The 17,801-nt window shown below is 45.2% G+C and overlaps 1 protein-coding gene across 3 annotated transcripts in view; it reads left to right on the top strand.

Annotated features, from left to right (window-relative positions):
• The window catches only part of LOC142577288 (band 7 protein AGAP004871-like), a 505,838-nt gene that overhangs the window by 373,842 nt on the left and 114,195 nt on the right, over window positions 1-17,801 (top strand). The gene's annotated exons all lie outside the window — the stretch shown is intronic.

Here is a 17,801-nt window from a genome sequence, read left to right as displayed (position 1 = left end):
ATGCTGCAGCATGTACGTGTCATTTGCGAAATACTTCTTGTGAAGTAGCTGCTTTAGAACGTGCGACGCACTGCAGGCTGCGTCACAGAGAGTTTCATCACCCAACGAAGCTACCCGGACGAGCACGAAATGAAGATCGAAGTTTAGGAAAAAGGAATAAACAGAAGAAACAATCAAAGTGGAAGCCAGGTCCTGCTTAAAAAATGTTGCCCTCATTAGGGACGCATGGGTGACTAAGAAAAGGCATTCCGCTCTGCACAAGCTCAGGGAGCACTGGGCTGTTGTTCAAAGAAACGGAAGGTATACACAACCGCAGCTACCATACGGAATAAGATTGCTTACCTCTAAGGGCGCGCAAACATGCCTTTCCTTTAATCTGTGAGGCAGAAGAAAACGCGAGTCACGAGCCGAGGCTCTTGCTCTGCTTTACTAAATATTAGTATAATCAATACAAAGAAGTTATTCGAAGCCACCGCAAAGAAAAATGTTCCTTTGAAGCAGGGACATATGATAACCCATGGATGTCTGTCGGGCTTGAGCATTAATGCATCAGGGGAAACGCATACAAAGGTGGTATACTTACACCGACCTCATTAGGGTTTACTCAGATCCCTGAGGTGTCTAATTTCATGTGCGTAATTCAAAGTTCACCTATATTTTCAGTTCGTGGAAAACGCTGAGTCCGTTCAGATAAAATTTAATAGATTCAGAAAAGAAAGGTACATAGACAAAAAAAAAATTGTCGTTGTGCACTTGACCTTTTAGAAAATAAATCAAGAAGTTGATTACCTTTCTTTTTTAGAACGCAGCTCTTAGGCGTCCGTTCCTGCGGCGAGCGTGGGCGTCGGCGACGATGGCTACGAGATGGCGCCACAGAAGCGCGCGTCGTGTGGGAGGTCTGTAGGCGGCGGCTGCTGTGAATCGCGCCCACGCGTCACCCACGCGCTGGATCTCGCGATATCCAGATTAGCGAGGCTGTCGTGCCACACATTTTTACGCCTGAAACGTGCGGTACGAGACAGACTGTCCGCGCCAGCCAATATATCGCGAAATGAAAACACGTATAGACCTGCGCTCAAATTTCGCATTAGGGAGTATCGCGACCGTCGGTGAATTTTTTTTACCTTTCAATACCTTCGTCGTCTTATCTTTGTATATAATTTCTTACCGAATGCTACTATGGTTAACCTTTCCGTCTGCCCGTCTGATTTTTTTTCTGAATTTACTTAAAGTCGTGTGTACAAAATCTCTCGTATGGTACAAAAAGTGCTTAACATAACAGGTTGGGAAGAGGAGGAAGAGGAGGAAATAAATAGAGAAGGGGATGTTCACCAGAAATGCCTCTGGTTGGCTAGGCCGCTGTGGGGTACGGGAAAGAGGGAATACAAAAATAAGATAGAGAGAGGGAGGGGAGGGGGGAGGAAAGCTGCGGTGAGCTCGCGCACGCACGCGGTGCTCAGGCAATAATGGGAGTGAAATAGGGGTGATACAGAGATTGTTCCAGGCTACATGTGCGTGTGTCTTTGCGCCCACTCATTAAAGCTACGCACATTCTTCTTTTTTTTTCGCACATTGCAGGAATGCTCAAAGCGAGAAGCGAAACGAGCATCTCTGCGTCCTGGCAGGGCCTGCTCGCCTAGTTGCAGTCGAGATTAAAATCCTGTATTAAAAAAAAAAAAAGGACTGTTACGCTAGAATTTTTCATAAGAACAAATGCCAACCAATCCTGATGCTGGATATGGTATTAGCGAAGACGGCTGGTCAATAGCAAAGATCATTCACGAACAAAAAACTTTCGGAACTCGGCCCCAGATGTTCAGCAAAACGGAAGGAAAAGAAATAGCTGGCAAAAAGCAATAGTGAGCAATGAGAATAGTAGGACGCATATATCTCCCGCTGATACAATCCCGGAGACCTTCGCACATTGATCTATTGCAAAAAAAAATATAGCATCGATAACCCACATATTAGAACTGCAGGCATGCATTTAACCGCAAGTAACTACAATAGCAGCAACCGCAATTTCGCGCCCGATTATTCTCCAGGTGGAAGATTGAAACAACGCTCGAGACTTCTGTACAGCCAATATTTCTACGAAGAGCCATAGACAGACACCTCATACGTCATTACTACACGCTCCGCGTGTGTGAAAGGGTGACCGGTGGGCCAGTAAAGGGCCGCAAAGCCTTTCGAGATCGGTGGCTTGGCAGTTACGGGAGGGGCGGTTATCGGATGTAAATGGGAATAGCACGCATGCACGCACGTATGCGGAAAGGGAGGGCGGGAAGAACCATACCATGGCAAGCGAAAGGAGAAAGCAATGACGCACATGCTCAGCTGCAATGCGCTCGTGACAAGTGCACTTACGTGGCAAGTGTCTTAAACACTAGCCATGTTACAGATTGATTCTGACCCCTTGGCAAATCCCCCGTGACATCTGACTTCCAAAACAACGAATATACGCTTGCATTTGCATATAACATGTACTAGTCACTCGAGTGAAAACTGCCGATGTTTTTTTCGAGCGCAGCTGTATTGACAAGTACGCCGACAACGTGCCGGTGAAGGAGGGGTGCGCAGTCACTGTGTACAAACGTACAGTTCTTCTGTATAGTATGGGTCTATACCAGGGATTTGCTTTCTTAATGTATTTGATGATTGCGTCACATAGGTTTGGCTGGCACGTAAGTGCACTCACCGCATGCAGTTCCCATGTCATTCCAGATCTCGAGTTTGCTTTGACCGATATCGTCAATTGTTCAACTCCGTTTCCTTTCATGAAGTTTCGAATATTGTTACAATTAAATTAAAGTATGGGGTTTTACGTGCCAAAACCCATTTCTGATTATGAGGCACGCCGTAGTGGAGGACTCCGGAAATTTCGACCACCTGTACTTGAGTCGTGTACTTAAATATAAGTGCATGGCTGTTTTCGCATTTCGCCCCCACCAAAATGCGGCCGCCGTGGACGGGATTCGGTCCCGCGACCTCGTGCTCAGCAGCCCAACACCTCAGCAGCCCATAGCTACTGAGCAACCACGGCGGGTTCGAATATTGTTCGCGGAGAACTGATTTCCATTGTCATTTACGCACCACAAATGTTCCCACTTTACCCAAATTTGGCAATGACTGCATGACGCGCTTTGATGCCGACAATTTCGATTACGTTTTCGTCTCTGCCACCTACGTGTTGCACCTGTCGATCATGATAGTGTTCAAGTGTTCTTTCACGGAAACGTTGTCGCCAAATCAGCATGAATGAGTAGCCGTCGCACGTTGCGCTACTATCACCGCTGAATCGGCACTGTGGAAACTTCCGTTTTATCGTCTCGCCAAACGCTGCAGTTTGCCCTCCCGCTTGCGGAAAAGTTGGTGGTTTTCTTTTTCTACTGCGTTCAGTAGACGTTCACTCGCTAAATGAACCCAATATTTTCCTATAGGCACGACGAATAATTATTTGCACCATGTTTTATAGTGACCAGTATGGGTTCTAATATCCCGAGGGATAGAAAGCATCATCAAGTTGTGGATATGTGCTAAACGTGGCGGGTTGTTGCGTGGCATCGAAATGAAATCACAATGTTATCATATCAGCTTTATCTATAGCGCGACAAGATAAGAACAGACGAGGAGCGAATTCATGGCACTATGGTATCACCAATTTAACACCGTGACATCACTGTGATATTTCAAACAGCCAACGTGCACGGGCACGGGCATACTGCGACAGATTGAGGCTAATCCCTCTATAAGGCCCCGAATTGCGCTGATTAAAGGGGGCTAAGCGCTTTGAGCCATTTCCTGCGCAGTCACACCAGTTATTCCCTTTTTCCTCACTTTACGTCGCATCCTACACGCGATAAGCCATGGTAGAGAACGATAAGTCAAGAGGGAGATTTTCCGTTCGAATTAATAGCGTAGATTCAACGAAATATTGGACATTCGACTTTAGCAGGGGATCAGCGCGGCAGCCGGCCTGCTGCGTTCTAAAGCGAATAGTTTTCTTTGGCCACCCTGTCAGTTTCTTGGTTGGTTTGCGGCCGGGTTTCCCGCCTTTGAGTGAGATTGGCGCCGTACGGAGGAGGACGAGAAGGAATGCTTGCTGCAGTGCTGGAGGTCGGAGAGGCTGCTTCTCGTCCTCTTGCACGAGAGCTATCAACGCCGAACAAACGGAGCGCGTTCATCTCTTAACGCCAACTAGCACTTCGAGACGCACTTTCTGGTGTCCGGGGGCTTTATGGCACCCGAAGGTTTAGATATTGTGATCGGTGGTGGCTCTGTGTCGCTTTTCTTCGCTGACGGTCGCGGGACGCATTCGTTGCCAAAGTGCGCTGTGCGCCTCTTGTCGAGGTGCGCCGTTTTCGCCTTGCCGACTCACCACACTTTTCGCGCAAATCGACTCCCTCAGAACGTGGGGTCCGCACAGTTTTAAAGCGAATGGTGTGAGTACTATATGTGGCCTTACATGCGTTCAGTAAACTTGCGGAGAAGAACATATAGGTGCGCAGCCGTTGTGTCATCGTCGCCATGCTGTCGCGATTCTTTCTGTCTCGTCATGCTGACTCGGTTATGCTGTCATCGCCGTTGCGCCGTCCTTGTCTCCATCGCTGTCGCTCCATCGTCGATGCACCATCGTCATTACGCTGTCATCTCGTGTTCGAGAACACGTGAACGATGATTTTTGCCGCCACCATAAAGCACTCTTTTCGACGGCTGTATTTAGTACACTTCTATAATAACGCTAGATTGTTCATTTAGTTTCTATACGGTCCGTTTAAGCTATTCACTTACTTTGGACACTAATTTTCGGTGGGTCCTGTACTTACATATTTCTTTCATATTTTCCGCGTGGCTTGCCACGTAGCCTAACGTGGAACCGAAATTATAAATAAGCATGGAGGTCCTTCTCATGCAGATACTGTAACAACGACTTGTGAAATGCGTTCACCCTGGGTCATCACTCATAGTCCTCAGGTTGGTCAATTCTTACCTGCTTCCGCGCGAGCTTGCGTCCCGCTCTCCCCGATCGTCGCGAAAGCGTCACAGGCTCTGTTCACACAGCATCGACGCCCATGTCAGGAGGAGCTGGAGTATCAACTCGTGCGCCCGCACGGTATTTCCAATCAAATTGCAATGCGCTATAGCGTCAGTTTGCCATTATGGGACTTAATCGAGGGTATTCTTTTGTGGAAGGTTTGTGTCCGTACCCTAACAGACTGCTACCCAAACATGGCATGAAAGAAAGACATTTCTTTTCGGTTCTTGACGCGGAGCCGCTTATTTCGTTCGTGAACTACTTTTTCTCCATAGTTCATTCAAAATAGTCCTCCTTGTTCTAGACAGTACGCAGTCAAGTTACGATCAACGCTGCCCGCTTTCGGAAGCAGGGCTGGATGTCCTTAGAGCAAACCTGTTCTGGACAGTTTGCATGATTAACAGCAACACTTTTAACGAGTCTTTTCCCCATTTAGATCATGCCCCGCGTCCTTTGCGGATTAGTGGTGAAAGTCTTGGTTTCTTACTTTCCACGCATATGATTTTATCCGCAGTATCATTTTCCTTCTTTTCCATTCAGTCAGAATCTTTGACTTTGCAGGTCACTTGTTCGTTCCAAGCTAATAAGTACGCGCGGTCTGTTGGGGATTCTACAAATGCGGTGATAGCCCACGCTCACCAAGCTATATAAAAGTGGCCTGTTTGTTTTATACTGTCTAAATAATAGCTTTCCGCCAGCGCTTCTTCACTGAATGCCAACCTTGGTTTACCTAGCTTATCGTTGTGCCGTCAATGTTCTCATTTCTACATGCTCCATGAAATCGTTTCCGACAAATCCAGTTTTAGGAGAGTAGCTTTTCCTTCCACCGAATTCTGTTTCATCTTGCATAGTCATCACTTCCAAGTCGGTCTTAGAATTTGTCTATATTAAGTTATTTTATCGCCTAGCAAGCACTGACTGAAACCATGTACATTCGCGCCTGTATATCGCTGCTGCCACAAATGTTGCCGCCTGCAAGAGTTCTATTGCTTTTGTAGGTCCCCGAACAACAAAAATAAATTAAAATAAAATGGGGAAGCCCGCACCGCCAAAAGGTACAGCAGGCAAAAAAGCCAATTAAAATTATATTGCTGATAGAGTATGGTATCACTCCCTCTCTGCATACACAGAGAGAGAAACGAAGGAACGGCAGGGAGGTTAGCCAGAAAAAGTCTGTTTTGTTACCTTGCACGGGGAAAGGGAGTTAAAGAAATATGAAGGGAGAAAGATGGATATCGATACAGAAATCGGCGCACAAAATTATGAGTCAGCACACGTCACTATCACAGTCCATCCCGCCGGCCTGTAGATGGCAAGAAGCGAACAAGCTCCCTGCTGCCTTTGAAGCGCACGTCCGTTGTGACCATAGTCCGAGTATTTTTTTGCTTTGTAGTGTCCCGTTGTTCAGTGTATCTAACGAAGTGCATAACACTTGCCTCTCCGTACTATAACGTGGACAGTCGCACAGAAGATGTGATATTGTTTTTCAGAGCCAGATGTCAGAAGTAGGCTTATTGGCCCATCCACTTATAAACGATGATGCCACAGCAGACACAGCAGACACAGCAAACACAGCAGGGTTTTTTTCTCACTTTGGTAGCCCAGGCGTATAGCCGATCTTCAAGTAAGCAGCCAGTGAATGTAAGCGACTCTTCAAGGAACTTGTCGAATTCCACACTATCTAGCGCCATGGGACGAAGAGTTGTTGCTGCTTCAGTTACTGCGTGTGGAACTAACACATATCTGCCACTTTCATGCGCAGAATTGGCGGATTGGTCGGCGCAATTGTTTTCGCTGACACCACAGTGTGCTGGCAACCACTGATAAAGTATATCGTGTCCCCATTTTTGTTGCTCGATGGTGTAAATTTCTTACATCTGACACAAGTTGTTGATGAGATCCGCGATGCATGCAACTTTGAATACCTTGAAGAGCTGCTTTCGAGTCACAGATAAAAATTATTCAGCCACAAGGTGGCTCCTGAAGAATAAATTCGAGTGCTACTCGAAGTGCAGAAAGGTCCGTTCCCGTAGAACCCATCACGCAGCATATATTGATCTTGATTTCAAAAGACAAATTGGAATGCCATTTGTATTGTTAAAATAAGCAATGCTAAAATTTCTATACGAGGTACGCAGCAACCGACTCCGTATTTATACTGATCATGCAGGTTACGTTAGTTGCCGGCTGGCCGTAGCTCTCTTAGTGGGTGATAATGTCATAGCCTTAGGAGTTTTTAGTTGTTTTTTTCGACGTTGGCTATCTTCCTTGCGTCCCGCCTTTTTCCATGTATATGTTTCCGCTCATCCGATAAACCTCCTATTGATAGTCAACACTCGTGTTTTGTGTATCTCGTTCGTTTCTCGCATTATTTTCAACAGGATTACATTGACGGTTCTGTTAAATATGCTAGTTCAGCATGTGCTGTTATCATTCCAGCGAAGTCCCTCTCTGTGATTCTCTGTAGTGCCTATTGACCTTGAAAGTACGAAAATAAATTAATGCATTTATTAATTTTCTGTTTCTGTACGTTGACCCATCGCATGTCGCCACTGTACATACATGTTTCTACTACATTGTTATCACATGTGAGATGTTTCAGCTGAAGAGAGAGCCCTCAGCAGCTACCTCGCCTAAATAGTTTTGTCTTGCCGCTTACATCTCAGTAAGTTCCTTATTACTATTCTATTTTTGTGAGAAGTATACTTAGAGCTGGGATGCGAGGCTGTTTGGTAAGGGGTAGGACATTTGTTCACTCCTTTAGTTTTTCTTCTTGTTGTTGCTCTTGCAGTTAGTGTTGTGTTTTTGCATACATATTCTCTCTTGACATACCGTAACTTAGGTTGAGCTTGTTAGTGCGGCTCCGCCCTTCCGAATGTTGGCAGAAACTCTGTTTGGCTTTCGAGCTATTCACTGCGCGCGCCATCAGAGTCGCGCGTGGTACGCGTAAACCGTGGGTAGGGGGTCTGCAGCGGCTCAAAACGAATAGGGCCTTCCAGCTTTTGGGGTGAATGCAAGCGGCACCAACTGGTTTCTAAGTGTGACGAAGGGAAGAAGCGGGATCCTGCCCAAGTAAGAAAAATGCGTACCAAACTATATAGCAGCAGCAGTGCTCCATCCGGAGCTTGCCTCCAATTTTGTTGAGATCCAAAGGATTCCAAAAGAGGCGCCTATAGAAAAGACAGCCGGCGATTCCTTTTCTGGGAGCGTCGCAGAGGCGTCGCTCCACACGCGTGGTATGCTTTTACGGGGAGTATAGTGAATATGCGTGTGGAGGGCGCTAAGGAAAAGCGGACGAGAAAAAAGAAAGGTGGCAGCAACGGACATTTTATCGATTTGAAAAGCCAACGGAGGCTGCTTTGGCGCGTGGCAGCACGCTGAGCGCGCGCGCAGCGATGTTCCACACATCCCTTTGGTTATTGGCTCCTGGGGATCATTTTGTTTGTTCTCTTCTTAAAGTGACTCCAAATCGCCCTGCATCCCCTCTATTCGCATTCTACGAGTACATCACTGGCTGGGAAAGGCGGTTTCGAGAAGACGGCCGCAGCGCTGATCCATGTGCCCCATTTACCCAAAGTTAGAGATGTGTGTGTGTGTGTGTGTGTGTGTGTGTGTGTGTGTGTGTGTGTGTGTGTGTGTGTGTGTGTGTGTGTGTGTGTGTGTGTGTGTGTGTGTGTGTGTGTGTGTGTGTGTGTGTGTGTGTGTGTGTGTGTGTGTGTGTGTGTGTGTGTGTGTGTTCGTTGTCTAGTTTAGTGTTACTGCCAGCGTTAAGGGCTCTATGGAACGCCTGCAAATAGCTCACTCTGAAGCGTATACCTCACATTAGGTGCCGTCTACGTACTTCTACGTAATCGTTTGAGGCGCGCGTGGATTTTCGAGCACAGCGCAAAGTGCCTATGATTATTACTGTATTTGGACCACTTGTACTTTGCACTCTTTCAGCACTTCAATGTGAACGAGAACCACAGGGCACCAATGACGACGAGAGACAGAATTTTTGGGGGGTCTGTCGTGCAAACGAGTATAGAACACAACGCATCGGCGAACTTTTAGAAGAAGGAGCAATGTGGTTACGCACATGACTGGTTGATTATTAAGGGTATCGCGAAGGTCAGGCGTGCCCAGCCGTGCGCAATATTACTCGGTCCAACCAGGTTCATAAGGCATGGCGATAAACAGACACGGTTTCTCGTCAAACGTTGCACCTATCGGCAAAGATGGATGGCATAAAGGAGGGCGCCGGATCAGTTATAACGATAGAGGTTCTTTCGGGTTTACTCAAGCCTTGGCAACATGGTGCTCTCTGCAATTCTACTCCATCGAAATTTACATGGCGACATCGCCTCCACCAGCTGCACGAACTAGCGACTTTGTGCTCAGTGAGACCATGCCGCAGTACCTCGCGCACCAAGAAAAGAAACCATCCTGAAAGGAGTAGAGACAGTCCCGATACAAGAAACACTCCTGCTTCCATAAATGTCGTAGTAATGGTTCCTAGCTACATCCTTTGTCTTACATAAACTCTCTTGCCCTTCTTTCGCCGACATTGCTTACCTTTCTTTTTTTTTTCTCAACTGAGTGCTAGCTTATTATTGCGTCGTGCAAGTAGTGCGTACCGCAACCATTGCCTCATTTCATGATGATGTTCTTAGATCTCCAAGTATACAAATGTCCTGGCGGTGCAGTTGGCTGAAGCACAAATTTGCGGCAGTAAAGGTCCCGGGTTCGACAGTAGTTAAGTCGTCTGTTTTTCTTTGTGTGTGTGCGTGTGTGTATTTTGAAAACATTTAAGTTTATTTGCCTTATTATCCTACGGCGACTCAGTGCGCCTACCTCACGAAGCTTGGAAGTTGCTACAGCAGCTATCGCCTGTCACATGACTTACAGGGCATCTTGAAGAAAGAGAAAAAAAAAATTCGGCATAGACACTTGACACTGCTTACGTGGGCGAATGCGAAAGCACTATAGACGCTTTGGTGAAACGTATTTTTTTTTTCTGCGCGTTCCTTGTCTGCGCAAGCTCTCGCTTGCGTGTTGACTGAGCCTCGGTAAGGCCAAATCAAAACGCGCCAAGCGTCTAAGCGCGCTCGCTTGCCCGCGAGGAGTTCATAACTCGAAGGACCGCGCAGCGGCGTTCAATTGAGCTATAATGCTTTTCTAATCTACACGCTCATTTTATACGCTCGTGACGTGGCGCCACCTCGTGCCCATTGGCTGCACCGTCACGTGCACAACGAGGCACGCAATAGGACACGCGTTTAGTCAGCCAGGTGGCTGCGACGTGGCGTGCGCAATGACGCGCGCAGTCGGCACACATTCAGTCAAGCAGAACAGCGGATCCGTCGTGGCGTCGGGGAAGCGGGCTCGCCTCGCACCGCAGAAGCCCCGGTTAGATGCCCACCAAGACCGAAATTTACCTGATATTGTTCTCGAAGACACTAATTTTCTCTGTTTGCAGGAACCTAGCTGGGAAATTTCACGTCGATTCGGGTATTTATCTTACTGTGGTTTTACTCTTTACTGTCGGCCGTTTTTGGTGCTATGCTTCGGTCATGCCGGCGACTAAAACAGAGAATTTTCGCGCAACGGGGCATGTAATGCTTCCGCATTAAAAAAATTAAAAAAAGCGAACTGTCTTCTCACTGCATCTGCAATCTGGCGTTCATAGACGGTGGCGTTATAGCTCACCTATAATGACAGTTCTTCGGGCTAACGCTCCTAAGCTAGATGGCAAGAATCATTGCTTTTTCTATTTTCAATTACTAGAAAATAATTAAAAGAAAGCCATATGGTACCTCATTTACGAGATATCCAATAAGGGCCTGCAATGTTGGAGAATATGCAGTACGTTGCAATCCCGCGTGGGTCGAGGGCGACTGGGGCGGTTAGAGGCTCTCGCTTTGCGTGAGCACGTTCAGCGAGTACGCATAGCCCGGTGCAGGAAGTCGTGGAGGCCGGCGCCGGCGCCCGGCCCGCATTTATGGCGTACGTATAAATGCGCAGGCTTCGGGAGTGAAGGGAGAGGGCGCAACGTTCGCTCCGGGGTCAAGGGGCTGCCTCCCTTTTCCAAGCAGATTCGCTTTTAAAGCTTCTTTTGAATGTCCGAACCGTTCGCCGCGTGGCCTATTTTACGCCGGTGGTTGCGATCGAAGGAAACTTTCTACCGAGGACACAGTGGGGAGCAACTCGAGTTCCTTGCACGGCCGTGGATTAGACGTGATTATTTATAATGAGCAAGAAAAAAAAATCTTTAGCGCAAAGTTTGCAGGGAAACCTTCGGGGGGGGGGGGGGGACGTAGCTGCTTAAGGTCGTTACCTACGTTCGGAGTTCCGAGTTCCGCACATATAAACATGAATACCGTAGCGCGTCGGCTTTTTGGTAAAAATGATACGATTCCCGGTGGTGTCGTTATCTTTCCTTTTTTCTCTTTTTTTAAATGGTTTTCTGGATGTACGGAAAAATAAATTTACAATTTTCCGAGCTATCATGCAGCAGTAGCAGGGTGGCATTAGCTCGATGTTCTATAGGCGATTTCGTTCTGCTTCGATGGCTAGGTACGGCAGCAATCCATACGCAATCTACGCTGGGGAGTTCTTCGAGATTACAAGTTCAACGTTACCTTATAGAGACGACGGATTTTTCACAAACGAAACTGGGGAACTCGTCGTACTCAATCTCACTTAATCTTTGCTTTAATGTGAGGAAGGCAGTAGGCGAGTCAGGGGTCGACGGATGGCTCAGTATTGCTCGAACTGGAGGACCAATTTGTGGCAACGCAGGTTTTCAGGAAGTGGCGAAGTGGGATAAGGAGTGTGGAACCCTCCACTACAGCGTGCCTCGTAATCAGACCGCAGCTCTCGCAGGTAAAGCCCCAGAATTCAATTCAATTCAACAATAGATTAGAACGCACAAGTGAACATTGGCTATTATTCTAGCAATAGCTTCAGCTTTCATAATGCAGAAGTTGGCGTCCCGATAAGGCGTGCGAAATCGAGAATGCTGTTTCGTGCAGGTTTCGGGCAGCACGATAATTTCCTGAACAGCGGAAGTCCGTCTGGCCAGCACATTACACAGCCCACCTCTGGCGAACTAACTCTCTCCCAAGATATAACATTTCGGCCGCCGCATTTTCCTTCCTCTAAAGACCAGCATTCCCAATGCGCACGCTTTCCACACGAACCGCAACGTAGTTTCTTTTGTTTCTAACCTGGACTTCTTTCTGTAGAGTGGGAGCCGCGGTAGCTTTTCCTGTATCCCTAGGAAGTTATACCAGCGTTGTCCGTGTCGCCAGTTACACCAGCGTGTAACACTTCTTCAAAAGTCTAGAAGCGGACCCAGCGTATCAGCCTGTATTTGAAACATGGCAGTCGATGACGCCTGGAATGTGCACAAATGTTGGACACATGTGCCTAACGTGAATATTTAACTTATAGTGAATATGGACAGAAAGAACACACCCACAAATAGATCCAACTGGTAGCTGGAGCGCGAAATCGAGGTCATTTGCGATGGCTAATCGCAAAGGCAACTTAGGTAAAAGAAGCTTTGTAATTACGGGCCCAGCATTAGCCGCGAATGTTGATATTGTCGCGTTGTAGCGAGAGCTACACTTGTCCATATACTTTGACTCAAACGCCCAGGTATAAAGTTTTAACGCATTTCAAACAAAGTGTTCCTAACAGGGAAAGTGATAAATATATCACAACTACGGATGACCAAACAAGTGCGGAGCACTAATGATTCAGAACGATCCAGAACTCTGCAGGCTCAAATGAATACCCAGAGTTGAATAGTAAGCGTAAGCTGCCGAATTCTACTACTGTTCCAATTATACTTTTCTCTGTGTCGTTCTCAAAAACAATTGAATGGTATTATTTTGGGGCGAAATTTTTGCTTACAACAGATTCGCGAAAGGAAATGGGCTTTAATAACGCTAATATAAGACGTCACAAAGACGTTCGAAGTCATGCAGAAGGACGAAGTGGAGACAATCGCAGCCACTCCCCATTGTTTTCACGCTTGCTGATCTGTCATACCAGTGAAACACGTAGATAATATCACCATCTTTGCCTGGCACAAAAACATCGGTTGAGTGAAAAGTGAATACCTAATCGTAGTTCATAATTATGTTATCTTTATTCAAGGTTACTCATCAACGATGTCAGTTTTATCATAAAAGTGCACACAAGAATGTTTTTCTTAAAGTAAATGAGAATAAATTTCCTGCATAATATAATAGCCCAGGTACTCTTCTAAGGATTTTTATGCTATGGTACCTAACGCGTTCCACTGCACGTGGAACTTTTGTTAGGCTGCTTGGATCGTTGTCCGCTATTGTCGTTTTTTTTTTTGCACGTACATTTGTCAACATCTTATTTCAGCTTTAACGGCTGTGTCTTCCTTTTTTTTACTGCTACTGGTGCCTTTCATTCATATTTTACGCCCATCTTGTTCGCGTGTCTTGTTCGTGCACCGCGTACGTGGCGATGGCCTATAGAGCCAGTGCTCCGTGTTCCTCTGTTCCGCTGAAAAAGAAAAAGAAAAGAAAAATTAACATAGTTCTGCCCATCGAGAACATGGGGTCTCTCGATACGAGGATTTCTATTCAGTCTGAGTGAATAGTCAGAAAATCAGATGCGAAAAACTCAACACGCCGCTAGTGACCGAGTTCTTGCTGAGAATGTAAGTTTTGTTTGGCTGTTCTTGTATATAAAAAAAAGTGGCTAGTACTGTGTGCCAACACTGCTATGTTTAGCATTTGCGCCAGAATAATTTTGTACTTACTCCCAATGAACTTGCTTCGTAGAGGAAAAAATAGTATTTGTTCTTATAAAAGAGCTCGGTTGTGTAAGCAGGTCAACAAGGCAATGAAGGGCTGATGGGTAGAACTTTGCTATGACCAATTACGCGAAGTGTGAACGGAAAACACCTACACAAAGCGTACCCAGGAGGCGACCCTTGTCAATGTGAGAAATAAGTTTAAGCCCAACGGCGCCTAATTGGCCCATGGAATCTTTTGTGAATGCCTCCTTCCGCACGGTGAGACTTAATTACCTTAACTGCTATGTTGTAGAACTCTCTTCACGTAATCACTCTGCTTTATTTCAAGGTAGTTGAACATTGCTAGTATTACACGGGGTTAAAAGCAAGATTACTGGAAAGCAACTCAGCGAAAATGCGAGGCATGTGGTAAAATAGCGCAAGAGGGAAAAGGGCAGGGTTTGCAAAACTTTGCTTAGCCGCATCAGCAGACAAGTTGGAACGCGACTTGAAAAGATGGCAGCTTCACCTTGCCAAGCCATTTCAGTAAGATGTTTCCAACTGATTCAGTGGCTTGCCAGTCACGGCCTATCTTCCGTTACCGATTCTGACAGGAATCTGATTAGAGGTGCAGATTTCGCACAAAGAGAGCAAGAAAAGCTATTGACAAGTTGTTAAAAGACAGCTTGTCGTTTCCGGTTTTGTGCGAGGTACATAGGAGCTAGTGGAGCTAACAATACGATAATTGTTTGTAATCTTTGTTTCACGGCCATCTTTCACGGCCATCTTGTCACCTTTGTTTCATCTTGAGCAGTTAACGATTTGCATATGCGCTTCAGGTGTACCTTGCCACTCGTACATGACCGAAACCAAGCTTCCCCAATCAATAGGAGCATGTGTATATATTCTAAATACCCCCTTATTTTTTATTTTTTGTGGTTGTTTTTCTTAGCGCTCTTTGACCACAGCTGGCCCTTGCACCAATAACATCCAATAACGATCATCATCATCATCATTGTAGTTTTCGTGCTTTCCATAATTAATGTTTTTTTGTATTTTTTACACACTGCATACAGTACTTCATGCTGCACGTTAATTAAATGTATTTTATTGTCTACTACGCGGAGTTTTCAAAAAGTCGCTTCTTTTAAATATTGCGTCACCACTCCTTTGTTCATAGTGCAGAAAACTTGTTTGTGGGTTGACGCGAGTATCAGGCGCTCACGTTGTTTGTATGTTTGTATGTTTGTATGTATGTATGTATACGTACGTATCTATCTATCTATCTATCTATCTATCTATCTATCTATCTATCTATCTATATATCTATCTATCTATCTATCTATCTATATATATATATATATATATATATATATATATATATATATATATATATATATATATATATATATAAACTATTAAAGTGGTGCGGTCTAACAGTTCAGATAATTTTTGTGTGCGGGGTATTTTTACACTGTCAAATGCGGTACCTAAAACTAATGCCAGCGAACAAGTTAGCTAGAACATGAGACGGTGATTCAGTTAATGCATAAGGGATTGGTAGGTGCTTATATTATGCAGTGCGATTCTCTCTTTGGATCTCAGTGTTTTTCTTATAATGTTGTCTTTTTCTTCCTCATCGTATGGCTGATTAGCTCCAGTCAACAGACAACGCAACCAAATAGCTTTAACAACACCACTAATCAGGGTGACCGCACGCCAGCGAACGCGCCGCAATCACATTAACGGAGTTTTGTGTCCGAAAGCAGCCCCCCGGGCTACGAAAAGCGGCTTCGCCAGAAGCACTGGATTGACGTAACCCCATTGTAGTTAGCTGCTCTGCAGCGAAATATCCGTATTTGTTTTCCCGCGTCGAGTTCATTCAAAATTAACACCACAGTGACCTTACTTATTCCATGCAGCTAAATGAGTTAGCCTGCTTTCCATGAAGATGCTGTACGGGAATCGATGTTATCAACGCGAAGTACTCATTTCACGTGGCTCACTGGTTCACACGCTGAAGTAACCTCGACCAACTATAAATGACGAGGCGGTATCAGCAGGGTGAATATTGATAGGGGCTTTCATACAATGGTCCAGACGTTCCCTCGGAAAATAATTCGAGTGTTTCTGTGTTTTGCCCCCGCTTCATATTGTTTGTGCTAGCGATGTCGAAAACCATGCCATATATATATATATATATATATATATATATATATATATATATATATATATATATATATATATATATATATATATATATATATATATATACACATAGAGAGAGAGAGAGAGAGAGAGAGAGAGAGAGCTTTAGCGTTTCTGGCGACTGTATCGGTATTTGAGGAAGTCAACGTTGCAAATCATATGAAATGTATTTTTACGTTGCGGTTTTTATCAGGAATTTGATAAAGGCTGGTCGGTATGGTATACACATGACACATAATGCGAACAAACACAATTTAATATTTCTCGCTATGTGTGGTGCGTGTCCCGTCCCGTTTAGAAGTCACTCCTGTTTTTCTCCAAAGCAGCGCGTTTATCAACAGCTCTATATATCCAACTGCCCCAATTGTGGCTTTACTGACGGAATAATGTCATATACGACAGAGAGAAAAACTGCTCTATCCGGAATTTCGCACTTGCTCGGCACCTCACTCTTTGTGGTCGTTTAGGTTGAATGCTTCACATCTTGAGCGACTTATCGGCGATGAGTAAAAACTGAAATGTGATAATGCGGTGCTGAAATCGAGATGGTTTACCACGTCGTACAAGAGCCCCTCCCCCTCTTCCCCCACCAAAAAAAAGAAGAAAAGAAAAAGATAACTTCGCAGGAAAAACATTAGCGAATAAACTATGGCGACTGGACAGACTCCTGTTTACTGTACACGAAATACTTGGACCATGGTTGATGGCTCAACTGCGAGACTACGAAGGTTTTAGCCCAACAAAGCTGTTATCAACAGTTTTAATTGCACTAGAGAAGCATCTTAAATCAAGGCAACTCACCCAAACGTCACTGCTGCTCACGTACAGCACAAGGTCAACATGTTCTTAAAAGTGGTGTAGCGAGGGGATGCCCGACCGGGCTGTCCACCACCTCGCTAAATCGTGCAGTTATAGCTACTTATCGCTATTTATGACGTGGTCACCATAAGAGAGCTTGCTCCAGTAGTTATGAATACGAAGAGGTTTGAAAACGTTTGAAAGGTCTGAAAGACTTTGAAAACGAAGAGGAAGACGAATCACCAATTTAACAGGAGCGATTCCGTACATTAGAAGAGTTAACTGCTGGGCTAGTTGGTGATCTTGCATATTGAAAAGATTTTGCGCCAAAAAAACAACACACACCAGAAAGACGACGACACCACGATTCCGACACCACGATTCCGTACAACGTCGCCAACAGTCCTCACACGTGTGGCGTGTTCATTGTTGGTGTTGTTACGAAGCAATTAATTAAATAACACTGGTAACATTTCTGCAAAACTACAAAGGCGTCAACGACAAATGCGTCCATTTGGTCTTCTTTTTATTGCTTACTGCTGAATCACTACGATGTATTCTAATTGAGCTTGTATGAGTTATGAGGTCATGTTATCACTACTAACACCAGCTCTCAGTCACTGGCTCTTATCTTCGCGTGAGCCGTATGCCGTATTTACGGGACCAAGCGATTGGACCCACAACAATTATGAGAGTGAACTTGCAGCGTGTTGCTAACTGTATTTTATATGAGTAACGAAGCATATAAAACAGAAGAAATGAGTTCATCATGAAACAAAACGTGCATTTGCCAAGAAGTGTTGTTGTTGTTGTCGTTGTTGTTAAAATTATATTTATTATTTCTTCCCAAGGGGAAGGTGTCGTTAACTCAAAGCCGATTATAATAGAATGCAGTTTCTTAACGTTTGCTTTATCTTATTACTTCGTAGTGGTCGGAAAAGCCGTCTTAGCATTACCACAAGCCTTTTTCTCACTGCGTCTTTCTTTTTGACTTCACAG

The sequence above is a fragment of the Dermacentor variabilis genome, chromosome 1 (genome assembly GCF_050947875.1).
Source record: "Dermacentor variabilis isolate Ectoservices chromosome 1, ASM5094787v1, whole genome shotgun sequence".
Classification (NCBI taxonomy): Eukaryota; Metazoa; Arthropoda; class Arachnida; order Ixodida; family Ixodidae; genus Dermacentor; species Dermacentor variabilis.
Note: the sequence above shows the minus strand (reverse complement) of the source record. Positions and strands in the feature narration are given on the sequence as shown.